General features: G+C 44.5%; 1 protein-coding gene across 26 annotated transcripts in view; it reads right to left on the bottom strand.

Annotated features, from left to right (window-relative positions):
• Positions 1-15,839, bottom strand: part of APBB2 (amyloid beta precursor protein binding family B member 2) — a 192,528-nt gene that overhangs the window by 16,369 nt on the left and 160,320 nt on the right. The window contains exon 1 of one of the 26 annotated variants that reach the window (XM_054202449.1): positions 7,367-7,642. The exons of the other annotated variants lie outside the window; for them this stretch is intronic. The gene's annotated coding sequence lies outside the window, so the exon portion shown is untranslated. Of the gene's footprint in view, positions 1-7,366; positions 7,643-15,839 lie in introns of those variants that run through there. 26 annotated transcript variants of the gene reach the window in all.

Here is a 15,839-nt window from a genome sequence, read left to right as displayed (position 1 = left end):
ACGCAGAGCCTGGCTCAGTAACTTCCGTGACTGTTAAGACCTGTGGTGAGGGCAGGGAGGAGTCTGGTGAGTATTATGGATGTGGTATCTGTAGTGGGATGCTCCAGGTGACAAGGGGCTTACCTGACACTTTAGTCCTGCCACAGAAGTGCCTGCAACCCTGTTGTCCCTGCAAGAGGAGGGTAACAACAGCCCTGATGACACAGACCTGCTCTGCACTTGCCAAAGGGCAGATGCTACCCACAAAGACGTTAGTTTTAGTCAAAATGCAACGTGTTGATTTTCTGACGGAGCTGGTAATGACCCTATGTATAGGCCACCTAACGCTCTCCTCCACGAACTGCTGCAGGACTTTTTTTTTTTTCCTAATGGTTTGGGTTGGAAGGAACCTCTAAAGATCCAGCCTCCCTGCAATAAGCAGGCAGATCTTCAACTAGATCAGGTTGCTCAAAGCCCCACCCAACCTGATCTTGAATGTTTCCAGGTATGGGTCATCTACAACCTCTCTGGGCAACCTGTGCCAGTGTATAACCATCCTCATCATAAAAAATTTCTTCCTTCTATTTAGTCGAAATCTACCCTCTTTTAGTTTAAAACCATTACCCCTTGTCCTATTGCAACAGGCCCTGCTAAGAAATCTGTCCCCATCTTTCCTGTAGGCCCCTTTAGATACTGAAAGGCCACAATAAGGTCTCCCTGAAGCCTTCTCTTCTCCAGGCTGAACAACCCCAACTCTCTCAGCCTGTCCTCAGAGGAGAGATGCTCCAGCCCTCTGACCATTTTTGTGGCCTGGTCCAACAGGTCCATGTCTTTTCTGTGCTGAGGGCTCCAGAGCTGGACACAGGACTCCAGGTGGGGTCTCACTAGAGCAGAGCAGAGGGGCAGAATCCCCTCCCTTGCCCTGCTGACCACGCTGCTTTTGATGCAGCCCAGGATGCGGCTGGCTTTCTGGGCTGCAAGCGCACATTGCCTGCTCATGTCCAGTACCCCAAGGTCCTTCTTGGCAGGGCTGCTCTCAATCCCTTCATACCCCAACCTGTATTGATACCAGGGGTTCTTCTTGAAGAAATGTTGACACCTCTACTGTTTGCAGCAAGTCTCCAGCGTGTGGCCTGGAAGGACCCCAAGGCTGGGAGAAACATCTCATCTTTGTCCTGTGAAATTCCACTTGAAGAAGTGCCAAAAAGCCACTTCCCACCCGCAGGGGTGTTGGTGGGTGCCAGCAAAGCGCTGCTGGTGGCACCTGGCCTGCTCCTCAGCTCAGCAAGCCCTGCCTCAGTACTGCAGTGGTGCACGTAATGCTTCCATTGAGCCTCTCCAGCACTTGGTCCTGCAGCTTCTGTAAATATTTCTGCTTGCAAGGCATGCATCCATAAGCAAGGCAGTGTAGCACAACCACAGGAGAAAATGAAACAGCAGCCAGTACATCAGTTTCAGCTACTGAGAGACAATAAAACCCTCCTGATGGTGTTTCAGGCTTGCACACCAGTGTTTCCCTTTAAGTACCTGAACAGCTTGAACAAAGTAAATCGGCTAATTACATGCACGGATCGTGAATATGCATAAATCTTTAGATGATCAGGGCCCGTCTCTGTAAATCTGCTGAGACTGAGGAGGAAATCCGAGTTCTTCAAAACCTGTGGTACTGCATCACGCATAACCCTGCCAGCACCATCTGTTTTCAAATCATCAATCAAAATTAGCACATGAACCTTCCTTCTCCCTTCTGACAGTGCACAAACAATACTACTGATTTCATTAATTCATGAAGTCACCTAGATGCCCATGAGCTCGCACAACCAGTCCTACACAGCAGGCCAGTAGCCGGGACCTGGAGATGGTGGTCCAGGCTGGTGGCAGTCAGCTCCTCCAAGGCCAGCGGGAACCTTGCAGCCTTGCTTTGGGCATTTGTTGGGAAAACCGAACTCTGTGCTTCCTCTTGGAGAAGAAAGGTATGGCTTTGGGGATTCCTGAGTATCTGCTCCCTGCAGCATCAATAACAAAGTAAAATGTGGGAAAAGCTTTGTGTTACCCAACACAGGAGAGAAGGCAACAGCTGCTTGTTTGACCAAAGCCTTGAATACCAAGTAAGCCAGAAGACTGCTCTCTGATTCATCTTTCACTTTGGATCCCTTCTGGGTCACTTCATCTGAAAGCCTTCATTCGACTGCAGCTCACTTGAAGCTGATTAACATTTAAGTGAGATTTATGTGCAACAGGCCCCGTTTGATAATGAAGAAGTGCCGAGTAACGTGTTTACAATAGAAATTTATGGAAAAAGGCAGATGTCTCCTCTTACCATTCCCCTGTCTTTACACCTTGCTGGGAAAACAAGGGGAAAAAGAAAGTCAAAAGCCTTTACAAAACCCATGGCTGGATACAGAGGTAGCACAAGATTAACAGATTGCATCCCATTCAGCTGGGGTTGTCTGTCTCAATATGGTACGTGCGCACATGGAATCTGTGGGATTTGAACCACAGCTCCTGGTAAAAGTCCCTTCCATGTCAGTCCCCCTGCAGTCAGCCGGGAGAGCAGCAAGGTGTTTAGTGGGAGAATGGTGTATTTCACTGCAGAAAAAAAGCTGTATATTCTCAAAACTCTACAACACAAGCACACTACTTCTGTTCATTCAGGATTACAGAGAAGGGGTACTGCATAGTAGGTAATTTTTTTTTTAAATCATTTGTGCAGGTACTACATGATCCACTAGTACCTTTCCAGTTATAGGAACTGTATATAAATCAGTACTCTGGGAAAAAGCCAGAAAAGCAGAAAAATAGGTAAGAAAATTATTTTGCTGCACAAGTGGGTAAAACTGGTTCTGTTCAACAGTTATAGATTCAGTAGAAATTTCTTTATTTTGAAAGAGTACCAGAATAGAGACATTTTAAAATGCAATTTAGAGAATTGCAAAGACAATATAAGGTGCTAAGTAGAAAGGAATTTCATTTTTATTTGCTCTTTTACCCTCTTTAATTGGCAAATGTCTACAGTAATTGACTAAACCTTAGATAGCCATACCTATTTAACACCTGGCTAAGCATCACTTAGCTGTTCAACCTTGGATGAATATAATCACATTAAATGCAATTTATGCTAATACTGTCCTGTTTGAGCAGCAGTCATAGCCATTTGCCACTATTAGGCTAAAGTCCTCGGAGACATCCCAATTAAGTACAGCCTGAAAGAGCAGCACATCCTCCATTACCTTCTCACTATAAACTTATTTCTTCAAAGGAGTGTAGAACTGCATTAACCCTTTGCTTTTTTTTTTTTTTTGTTAAAAAAGCCCAACAACCTAGCCTTGAAGTCTGAAGTAAAATTTTTTACTCTTATGAATCAAAATTAGATTGCCGCTATTTGAAACAACTATATTAAAATGATACACATGCGGGAAAATGTAAATTGCTTTCCAGATTTATGTACTACAAATTGTAACAAGAATCCTTGAACCAGAAAATGATATCCTCCGGGCTTGGCTTAAAATTGATTGAAATTCATCCAGAATAGCCTACAGAAGATGACTCTTGATTCCTACGCACTGGTGTGACCGTACAGAGTCCTGCGAATGCGGGGTCACAGAGCACATGCTGCCGGGCCGCAGGGAAACCATCTCCTGGGTCTGTAACCTTCAGGCTCCTCTTTGCTCTCCGCTGAGCAGCGAGTTGTGACAGCAGGAAGAGAAAAGGGGAGAGCCGCCACCACTACGGCAGGGGGGGGTGTCAGAAGGCACCTGGTAGGAGGCTGCCATTCTCTGGTGAGACATGAACATCCATGGGAGCAGAGCGAAGGAGCGGAGAAGGAGGAAAGCAAGGCAAGTGAGAGTGAACTCATGAGAAGAAAAGCGGATAAAATAATACCAACAGGACCATGCTCTGATGGGGTCTCTCCACGACATGCCAATATTCTAGTATCACAAACGGCAAGAGAAGATGAGGTGCAAGAAATCCTGCAGTAATACGTATGACAGAAATTACAGACCTTCTGGATTAACACTTTAAATCCTTTACTGAGACTGCTCTTTTACATAGGAGGAAGGGAAATGATTTATAGCTGAAATGAAGTCTGGGACTCTGTTCAGTTCACTTGCCTTTTTATTAGGATCACGTCAAGGAGTTTGCGAAGTTAGGGAGAAAAACCTGAAGGTAAGAAACCAGAACTAGTCGAAACAAATACCATTCACACACGCTGCAAAATCTGTTTGTAGAAGGTTTACTGGGGACTTTTCAACTTCCATTTCACCTACCAGATATCAGACAGGCACTGAATGAAACCACTGCTTCCCTTCCACACTCTCCAAAGGAAACCCACAGCCCCTTCTCCAGGTGACTACACCAACCACTTTGGAATCAAATCCTGCAGGAGGAGGAAGAAAAGTAACTACTCCCATGTGTCTTCTCCTTTCCATTTTCCACAAATAGTCATGGTGTGTGTACTCCTCTCTCTCCTTAGTGATATAGTTGGAAGAGATGTCAGCGAGCAGAAGCTTCCCTATGTTTCAGACAGTTGCTGGCAATCCTAAAAACATAGAAAAGCCTTGCAATTTTTCTTCGCTCCACCCCACAGAGCTCCTGCACCTCTCTGGCTGCTCCCCAGCTACAACACAGAATGGCAGACTTGCCCACCGGCTACATTATCCTGGTCATTAATTTTTAACCCAAGTAGTTAAGATGCCCTCTCAAGTGGAGTCTTGTGGGAGACTTTTCTTATTTCGGTTCTCACACAACTTAAAAACGGGTTTTCCTTGCAGCAAAACACCCGTTCTGCATTTATGAAATTCTCCTCAAATGGTCTGGCATTGACACAGCCAGCGCAGCTTGTTTTTCTAATTCATGCATAAAGTTTGTAGGGCAAATTATCCCCTGCTGAAAGGCTGTTTGCTTCATTCCTTGATAACGTCACTTGCTAACTCTCAAGGAGGAGCTATGGCTACTTTGTGCAATACTCAGAGGCTTTAATCTGGCAGCCCTGCAACACACACAGCCTGCCAGTTTTTTCTTTGATGTCTTATCATTGCCACAGTTCCGCGTGTTTCCAAAATTTGCTAAAACCCTCACACAGCTGATACTTCCGATACCCAGCTCAGCCCTTCCGAGCACAGCGCTTCCAAGCCTAAAAGCATTTGCACGACTTTCACTCCAATTTCCTTGCCGTGGCCTGATCCTCACGAAGCGGTGGAAGCCGTTCACCCAGACGTGCTTCCCACCATCTCCTCTTGCAGGGGAGAGGACAGAACTCCCGTCAGCATTGCCACCACTGCCTCTGAGATGTTATAAATCGTTTCCCTTTCTACTACCAAGGGCCTATATTCCAACCTAGCAAAGGGCCACAGATGTACACAGACGGAGTCACGTCAAAGCGTGACTCAGTATCTAAACTCTCCAGATCCATAAGCTGAGTCAACACAGTGATAACAGCACAGACTGTACAGCTGAGATTTACATTCCATGCTGGTCTTCCTTCCCAACCTCACCGCATGATAAGGGTGGAGTACTACTGTCAGGGCAAGGAGGACAGTCTATCATAAATGCTGTGGTCACCACTAAGACTGCCCTGGAGACTCTGCGCTCTTGCAGCACCGGCAGCAGGAGGGGGCCCAGATAACAGTATGCCACATCCAGCTGGTGCTTGGGGATCAGATGGGGCTTCCTGCGGCTCACCAAATGCTAGGCAGACATGGCAAGTTGAGAGGTCAAGCAGCAGCTTAGACCTCAGCTTGTTTTATAAATGGACTTAAAGGAAGACAGAATTTCCAGGACAGATCCCAGGAAAACCACAGAACACTGACTTTATTGCCACAAATTTTTCATGGTGGATTCCCCCCCCCCCCCCGCCCCTTAATTGCTTCACAACATTTATGAAATGTGCCCAGGCAGGGGGGGCTGCCCTCCCGTAGTAGTTTTCAAGGAGAAGGCACACAAATGAGGTAGGTTGTCAAGGCCATTGTAATTGCTGCTTGTCCTTTGTAGCATCGCAAAGTAGTGGTTTAACTCTTTAGGATGGCCAGTCTAGCATTTTTGATGAATGCTGAATTTCCTTTAAGTGAGTGAATGTATCATTATGCCTGTGAACCTCTGAACAGCCTCTTTGCAGCAGATCCTCCACAATTTAATTTTGACAAATGAGTATTTAGATTTTTTGATAATGCTTCTATCTTCCAGGTCTAATTGGAAGACGTGGGCCTTTGTTTATAAGGAATATTTAAAGATTTAATAAAGAAATACATCAAGTTGAGATGCTCAAAGCACTACTACAGATTTAACTGAAGACGACAGCAGATGACAGTAGAACAGTTCGTCTCTCTAGTGTGATTTGTTTTATAAGCACTGCTTACTAGTTCTCCTTTGTTCTTTATTATTCAGACAGAGAACACAGCAATCGTGCACAGACACTACCCGCAGATCTGCCTGCAGCACACTTTTGCCAGTGTTAGTCTGGGAGGATCATCGCTTCCCACATGCATGAAATCTACATTAGATTGCAAAGCCATAATCAAGAAAGTTCAAACATTTCCCTAGGCCAACGCCGCCTAAAGAATTGATTAAAAACCAGTCAAGCCTGGAAACCGTTCTATTATATTCCACAAAGCAAACGCGAGGAACGGTCCTGCATCTCCAAACCGCATTCCTTCCACCCAGTCCCAGTATCAAGTCCTTGCAATTTAGAAGAGCAAACAAACCCCAAATCTCAATGGAGGGATGCAATTCTATCAGTAAGAGCCTCTGGAGTGGCTGCAGCCCTTGTGCTGCAAAGCACCTGACTACAATGCCTTACTGTCTGCGCTCCCATGAAACGGGAAGCATTGTAGAGAATCCCAAACGATGCCTTTGTACGCTGAAACAAATCAAACATACTGGGGACAACTTTTCTTCGAACTTGAAAGAGAAGCGACAAACCCAGCTGGATCCGAAACAAATGCCAAAAATAGGAAATAAGCATTGTTTCCAATTCTTGCTAAACTTAGCTCTTAAATTCCCTGCTCTATGCATCATGGTATTTTTTTTTATTTTTTTTAAATAAAAGATGGGATTTTAATACCACTTTCCTGCATTTTAAATTACAGAGAACAACGACGTCTAAATTTTAAACCCAAAACACCAGAAGCAAATATCAAATCCCTGCATAGCATGATTTTAAACTGTTCTCGCACTTGAGGGGTTTAGGACCTGGAAAAAAACAAAACCCAACAGGCAATATCAACTTACAATACTGTTAATAGCAAGGTGAAAAGGTGACCGAGGTACACGAATTCACTCGCTGACGTTTAGTTTCTGTTCACTGATACAAGCAAACTGATACAAGCATTATTTGGTGCATGCTGGAAGGATAAACACAGAGAATAATGGAAAAACGAAAATCATTTACCTCTCTCTGAATCCAGGGAAGCATGAAGAAACAGAAAGAGCAAGTTAGAAAGCACTCGCGCAGACAGAGCTCCAGCATACGATGAGACAGGGTAGCCGAAAAAAGTGCTGTACATATAACATTTGATGTTTGTTTGTAGCGCAGCGTTATCTCAGCGTACTGCCACTATTTCCTTTTGACACTTATTTTGGCTGAATCCTGTTGCTCTGAAGTTTGTATTTTTGGAAACATGCGATGAAGCCAACAGGCATCAGCTGAATTTAGAGAGGCAGCACAGACATATCAACACTGGGAGGTAATCAACCTTAAAATACCACACACAAGTCCGGGAAGTAGTATGCAGAAAGCATAAATAGACATACAAAGTGCACGAACCTTCCTTTGTTCAGAATAACGGTATTTAAAGCAGACAGTGGCAAACAAGAATAATTCCTCAGGCTGTGAAAACTTTACATTGTTTAAACTGAAAGAGCAGAAAGAGCGTCGTGAGGGGTTTTTTTTAATGCCTCTTCCAAAAGCTCACGCCCCAAGGTCACTTGGGCTCCTCTGACAGTTGTGCCCTGAAGAAGTAACGACCTCACGCGAGCTGAAGCCAGGACGTATAAAATCACTACACGCCTTCGTCTCTGAAGCACTTCAGCAACCACTAAACTCTTGGTACCAACACCTCTTTCCCAAAGGCGAAGGTGGTCAAGTAGAGGCACAAGCTGGGCTGTCTGAGGGCTGCCCTTCTCCCCCTTCCCGCAGAGCTGGCCCAGTTCCCTCCCTGAGCCCCGGGGAGGGCTCGCTGCAGGCCCCCAGCACCCACTGCAGCTGCCTGCTTGCTAGGACACCACTTTATGTGTCTCTACAGGGATAATTACCATTCTCCAGAAAAGAGCTGCTTAGTCCTGCTCTCCCGCCCCTGCCTCCTGCGTGCATGTCACAACTCCCCTCTTTGGAGAAGGGCTCATCTCCAGGGAGCATCCGAGCAAGGTTCATGCCCTGTGCACAAAAATGTGCGACCCTACATCGTCCGAGTTTGTAATTTGCTCTGAGAAAATAGTAATGGAGTGGAAAAATTATCCCATCTCAAGCAATAAGGGCAGGATTAAAGACAGAGCTTTAGCAAGCTTGCAGGGATTGATCTGTTGCTTAGAAATCATAGAATCATTCAGGTTGGAAAAGACCCTTGGGAACATCAAGTCCAGCCACCAACCCCACTCTACAAAGTTCTCCCCTACACCATATCCCCCAACACCACAGCTAAACGACTCAAACACATTCAGGGATGGTGACTCCACCACCTCCCTGGGCTGCCTATTCCAGTGTCTGACCACTCTTTCTGTGAACAACTTCTGGGATAAACACAGGCTTTCTAAGCCAGGTTTTCACTAAATGTGCACATGGTTAGCTAATGGATCTGTCCAACACAGGAGTGTAAGTCACGTAGGGATGCATATGTACATAGCTAGAGGTTTCATTTCTTTCTTATGTCAAGATGAAACTTGTACCTGGTATAACTTGTACCCATTGCCCCTTGTAATCTCCACGTGGCTCCTTGTGAAGAACAAGCATTCACCAGAACGACCTCTCCAGGGACATTGGTATAGTCCCCATCATAGGAGGTTTTCAAGATGTGACTGGACAGGGGGATAGACAATCTCATCTAGGCTCCCCTTCCCGTGAAAGGCTAGATCAGATGGTCTTCCGATATTCCTTCCAACCTGGGCTATTATATGATTCTATGAAAGCAGCAAAGTTGGAAAGAAGATCCACATTCACAAATGTAATAGACGTTCCCAGAAATTTTACAATGGAAGTGTGAGACTTCGCCTCATCATAAAGAAGAAACATGGGGCTTTGCTCCACTTGATTCCATGTAGTGAACTGTGAGTTTCCCCTTTCAATATCCAGTGGTGACCCGTGTTGATCTCTCCAAACAAAACCCCTCTCATTCCCTTGGTTCAGCTACATGGGCTTTCTACCAAGCTTTGCAGGATCAGGAAGGACTTCACCATGGCTATTGCTAACATTGTTTAAATTAAGTGGTTAAAATTCAACCTCGGTATTGCAAATATTGTAAGTTCTTCAAGCTAAACAGCCCTTGATACCATACTTCAGCGCCAACTTGAAAACCGGAATTGAAAAAGTAGTATCACTTTCACTTTCCCATAAAATACAGTCAATGTTTCTAAGTAGTATGAGAAGGAAAATATATATAATTTCAGTGCATTAATCACTGGCTTTATATGAAGTGGACAGAGATTATCTCTCAGAAAAAGCTTTACATTGGAAAAATCTTCCAGCAATTTAGATACAACGTACTAAGGAGGGGGGAAAAAAAAAAAAAGGAAAAGAAATGTCTTGGATCTAGCAGTATTTGAACACAGTACAATTAGAGGCAAGACATGACCTGCTGGTGCAAACTCTTAAAGGGAGATCTGTTAATTCCCGTATTGTTATGCAAGATATAATTGTACAGAACAATCAGCATTGCAGCTGCCGGCACAGACAAAATAAAAAGCACTGGAGGAAATTCAGGAAGGTGAGACAAAACTGAAGCAGTTGGGCTGCTGGACTTCCCCGGGCAGCGAGGAACGAGCTGGGCTCAGGCTGAGGGACTCCCGCACCACGGCATGCATGTGGATCAAGGCGGGCTGTATCCTGCTTCTAACGAGTTAATTACAGCTTTCTAATTAACCCAGTATCTCCTCATAGGGTGTCTTGCAATTTATGAATTAATTTCACACAAAAGACTATTTGCCTGTATTCCCTTCACATTCTGGTAGCTCAAACATGGTCAAATGATTTACCTTCAAACTTAAAATGAATAAGTAAGTGTATTAATCACCCCAAGGCTAAAAAACAGTTATGTCAGTTCAAATGGCAGATTTTGTTGATGGCTCTAAGTGCCAGAAATGCTGCAAGAGCAGCTGTGTGAGAGCTTCGGTATGGTGCTCTACATATCCTTTTTCCAAGCTGACTGAACTAAAAGGGGTCAAGCCAGAGCCTGCCAATAACGTGGGAAGACGATACCTAGAAACTGTGTCAGGGCTGCTACGCAGGATTTCGGATTCATTTCTGAGGGGAAAAGGCCAAGACCTCCGAGGAAAACAGCCCGCGACCTTCCAGCCTGCAGAGGCATGAAAAAGAAGCCCCACCTCCAAAGCCAGCCCCGATGGGACGCTGCCTCCCCGGGGAGGGGATGATAGTCTTCTCCTCCCCACCACTTCTGCCAGGCCCATTTACTCCAGACTGTTTTCCAACTAGTGCCTTTGAAGGCAGGGCATTACGGTATTGCAGGGTGCCTGCCTCCCTGATCACCCCCTTTCCTCCCCACTCCTCTCACAGAGGGTCGTACCCAGCCCAGGGACACAGCAGAGGCAAGATAGTTGTGGAGAACGGTATTATTGATGGGACACCATCCTGGGGGAGAGATCTGTGACTGTGCTTGAGTAGAAGACAATTTCGCCTTCCAGCCCTGGGTTCTGCAGATCAGTGTCTGATGCAAGTTGCACCCTGGAGGCTGATCGTTGATATACACCCCACAAGCTGGAGGACAATGGAGGTTTCACTGGGAGGTGAATACATTGACGAGCAAAACCTTTGTACCCCTCAAAACACACTCCATTTGGCACTTGTGAGGCCATATCTGGGCTTCTGCATCTAGGTTTGGGCACACCAATACACAGGAGGGACTGACAAACTGGCATGAGTCCAGCTGAGGGCCACCAGAGCTGCAAGAACCACACTTGTTTAGCTTGGAGGCGGGCTTGTTTAGCTTGGAGACAAGGTGGGCTTATTTAGCCTGGGGATGAGGTAATGGGGCAAGGATCTAATTAGTGTCTCCCACTCATTCATGGGAAGGTTTAAAAACAATAGAACAAACCCAAGTTTCTTTGCCAAGAGAGCGGGTAAGCCCAGAGAGATACCCTGAGAGGCCGCACAATCTCTGTTCTTGGAGGTTTTTAAAAATAATAATCCTGAACTCTGCCTGGCTTTGGGCAGGAGGCTCGTCTAGGTGACCTGCTGCGGTCCTTTCCAGGGTAACTTTTTCCCTGTGACTCTGTAACAGAAACCCCTCAACCCCCAGGACAGAGACATGCCGTGCAGATGGACATGGTGATGCTGTGCTTACACAGACGACCAGTCTATGGGCCCATCTCAGTGGTGGGCAGAGGAAGGCTGGCAGGGGTGAAATGACATGCCCGAGAGCCCCAGCGGCTCAGGTCCCCACGCACCCATCCATCCCTGTGATGGGGACAGACATCCTGGACTCCAAATACTCCACGATTGCTACTGTTGTGTCTTCAACAAGGGCCGTGGTAAGACTACAATGTGACGGAGAGCAAACCACACCAACAAACCCAACAGGTTTTGTTCTTGTAGGCATCTCCAATAAGGTATTTAAGGATGAAGATGATGCCCCCACGTTCGGCTAATGTTTTAGTGGAGCACCACACTGCACGTGAGCCTGAGAAAAGTGTTAGGAATATACTCCCCTGTACCTGGCAGAGTTAATTTAAGTCTACAGCCCAACCATTTCTGTGACTGATGCATTCAGTGAACAGGGTGAAGAGGTTAACACTTCACACACCTTCATTCCTGGAGCTTCCCCCGGAGTCTGGCTGACTGCAACTTCCCCAGTTGTCTTTTTTGAGCAGATCAGAAAAAATACGGCTGCCATGTGTCACCTACACCCTGAGTGAGTACAGAGGTTGCCCTCCAACCTCTGCAGTCCTTACGCGTTTTCATGTGGGACTACACCCAGCAGCAGCAGCAGCCCTGACCATCTTTCTTCCTAAGAGATAATGACCAGCTGACTTGTCTTTGCTGTCAATTAGTGTAGAGTTTTAGTGGAGTAAAACACATTTTACTTAATTAAAAATAATGATGCATGGCACGAGCCTTTTGTCTGTATTTGCAGTTTTAAGTACTTGCCCAGGCATATCCTCTGAGGCACGGAAGAGGCCCTACTCTGGTTTTCTAATTTGTAATTACAAAGTCTAGTAGCACTTAATGCAGCAAACTGTTTATGTAAAATGTATTTACACCTCAACTACATAACATGCACAAATAAAGTAAACAACCTTCATTTCTGTGCATTTGGAAGTTTGTCTGTTGCTTAAAGAATGATTATGTCTTTCACTTGTGTATGCCATTAGAGAAATATAGTTACTTTCACTGAAAGGAAAATAGCTGTGGTTTAAAATTTTTCTATGAGTTTCGTAGCTTTTTAACCCCCCCCGCCTTTTTTTTTTTTTTTTACATAGTTCTTAAACCTTTTGTCTTCCAAGTATCAAACTATTCCAGCAGACTGGCCTTGAGTTTCTGGGACGCTGCCATCCCCAGGATGGAGACTGAGTAGAAGTACAACTAACGCTTTCTGCAGAAATCCCCTGTTCATGGTGGGCCAGATTGTGCCATCAATTTTTAAGCAATTCTCCACTGGTAGCAAAGTAGATTTCTGCTTAAAAATTGATGGCTTGATCTAGCCTCCTGTTGCTGATCATATATTATGAAGACTACTATAACCTAGTCAGATTCTATTTTTAAAACAAAAAGAAAATATGAGGGAGCCTGACACATTGTATGGATCTAGATTTTGTAAAGACTAAATTGGGCTCTTCAGACCAGAGGGTCTGAATCAGTAAGTCCCACTGGTAGTCTGGGTGCTAGACATCACATCGATATCTGACAGGCAAGCTGGTTCCTTGTTATTCCTCAAGTCCTCTCCATAAATAAGCAACCTCAGGTCACTCTACCATTTCTTCAGGGTTTTCCTCATCTCCATGCACTAAATGACCGTGACTGAAGATGCGAGATGAAAGAGTGGGTGCAGTTACAGCTCCCTGAAGCACATGGTCACCCCAGGCACCTCCTCTCCTGATGTGAGCCGGGGCATCTCTCATAACCCACTGCAGACCATTTCCCTCTCCTTAGAAAATGTTATGTTCGGCTTGTTAGGGAAAACAAACACATTTCTGGATGCATGAAAAGAACTTCGAACAGCAGGCCACTTTTTCCCCAAATCACTAGACCACCATTTTAGATGGATCAGTTGGATACAAGATTTTTCTGTTTTAACTTTTTTAAGAATTACTAAATTCAGCCATAAAGATATTTCCAATTTAGAAACGTCTTAAAACGTATAGAGAAGGCTTTAATGTCACATCAAAATATAACGACAACAACAACAAAAGGATATCGTTTTCTTTAGCAGATACCAAACCAAATTCAGGGACACACCAGTTATTTTCTAATAAGAGGAAATGAAATTTACCACTTCTGACTGACTTGATGGTCCCTGTTTTAGAATTCTTAGATTTCAAGTTTTGACCTGGATTAACTTTACCCAGACAATAAGGTCATCTCAGACGATCACAAACTACAATGAAGCAAAAAGTCTGCATTCTAACACAAATTAAAACTATACAGAGCATTCGAATCAATACTAGCACTCTAATATCAATTAGATCAGAACTTTTTCCCCAGTAACAAGAGTTTTACTTCATGTCACAAAAGACAGGGAACTCCAACAGGATACCCAACAGACTGCAATACAAGAAACACCATGGCCCATCAATATATGCCTTAATTATCTAAAATACTAATTCACACAGTTTGATCCTCATCTGTATTCCAACTGATCAGTGTTCAAAATATCTACGTAGATTGGATTAGTTTATTTATAGACATCCACTGCTGTAGAAGGGAAAACTAACCTGTACTTTTTTTAAAAAAAATAAAAATTCTAACTGGTATTACATAATAAAACCCCACTGTCTTTCTCTCTTTTAACTCCTTATGAAAATAAGTAAGTCAATTTTTACTGAGAAATGCTCCAGGGCTAAATAATATCCTTTTTCTCTCTCACAAGTTGTTATAGTTACATTAACTGCAAGGCAACAGCTACAAAAGCATAATTAAAGCCATAGTTTTAGGAGATGAAACACTTCATATATTTCCCTGATAGAGATCAAGACTCAGCAATGTTTGCTATCTTTTAAAAAGGCAAAAATTACTGCACAGAACAGGGAGAGCAATGAGGTTCCACAACATGCAACCAACCTAATTTAAGAGAGAAGCTGCTGAGTTTAAAGAAAAAGATAAAGCTCGTCTCTCTTCCCTCCTCTCTGCACCCAGCGTAATGAGGATTCAAAGCTATATATCAATTAACAAATCAATGAAATTTCTCCTGCTGCAAATTCTTTATGAATACAGATAGGATTACGCACGCACAGAGATCTCAAGGCAATATATTACATTTAAATCATGAAGTTTCCTCTTCTGTCAAAAGAGCCATTAACCATTTCAACTAAATCTATTTTTACATGCATGTATCCCCTCCAGTGTAATACTTCTACCTTTAAATGTGTTTACTTCTTTTGGAGCTCTACGAAGATTTCAAATTGCATAATCTCCATTGTCAATTATGGGCTGAAAGAAGAACTGGCTAGGTTGAAGTTAGCTGGGCATTACACATAAATAATTATACAGGTGCTGTATGTTTGGGGGGAAACACAGGGAAGTTTTTCCTCTTCAGTAAAAGAGGTTTCTGCTGTTCTTAACTACAACAGCTTTTTATCCATTAACACAGCATTACCAGTAAAAGCAAATTATGATCGTCCTCTACAGAATCAGGCTGGTGAATAGGCAGCCAGTAACTGCAGCCAGTTTAGGAACATGTAATTCTGAGCTGAACACAGACCCCCCAAACCCATTAATCATCAGGACCCATTAGTTAGCTTACTGCTCAAATGAGCAACATCTGAAGGGATAAAGGAGAGGGAGAACAGCATCAAATACTCACCGCCCAGCAGACAGTCCAGCATTTCTGCTACAGTGCTCTCCTGAAGGTTGTTAAGTGTCAGCTCTTGGAGAAAAGAAATCTGACTTGCCTTTGTCACACTAGGAGCTGTAATTTGCCTTGCAGGCATCCACACAGAAGCTTTAGACTAATGGACCATAGCTTTGAAAATACAACTCGAGACAAAGGCTACTCCTAACATGAGACTGCTGTCTGCAGGGGGGCTGAGGTTTTTTTCTTGTCACTTTTGAAGTTTCCTACCTTTTTGTTGCAGCAAACAGGAATTTAATGCCAAGCACGTCATACACAAACACCCAACTCAACGCTCCGCCTGGTCCCCGTCTCCGTTAGCGTGTATCTAGGCACCAGAGGATGCAAAGTGCACTTGCTGCAGCCATGTAACTTGTACTTCAATGACGGGGGCCGAATACCCCCGAGAACAGCAGCTCATTCATTTTGCATCGAGTTGAAGCACATCATGTCAGCTTCCCACTCTCCTCACGGACTGTGCACGCTTGTGTTTGCCGGCTCCAGCTGTGAGACAGTGGGTGCTGCTCCCTGGAAGGCACTGCTCCATCAGGGGTGGGTCTCCTCCTCCCTTCCCATCGCTTTTCCCATTTACCTGCTCCCCCAGCTCTGACCCGCAGAAGAGGAGGCCCCTCTCCTCCCCCTTTAAACAAA

This window comes from Rissa tridactyla, chromosome 5 (assembly GCF_028500815.1).
Source record: "Rissa tridactyla isolate bRisTri1 chromosome 5, bRisTri1.patW.cur.20221130, whole genome shotgun sequence".
Lineage (NCBI taxonomy): Eukaryota > Metazoa > Chordata > Aves > Charadriiformes > Laridae > Rissa > Rissa tridactyla.
This window is presented reverse-complemented; position numbering and strand designations above follow the sequence as displayed.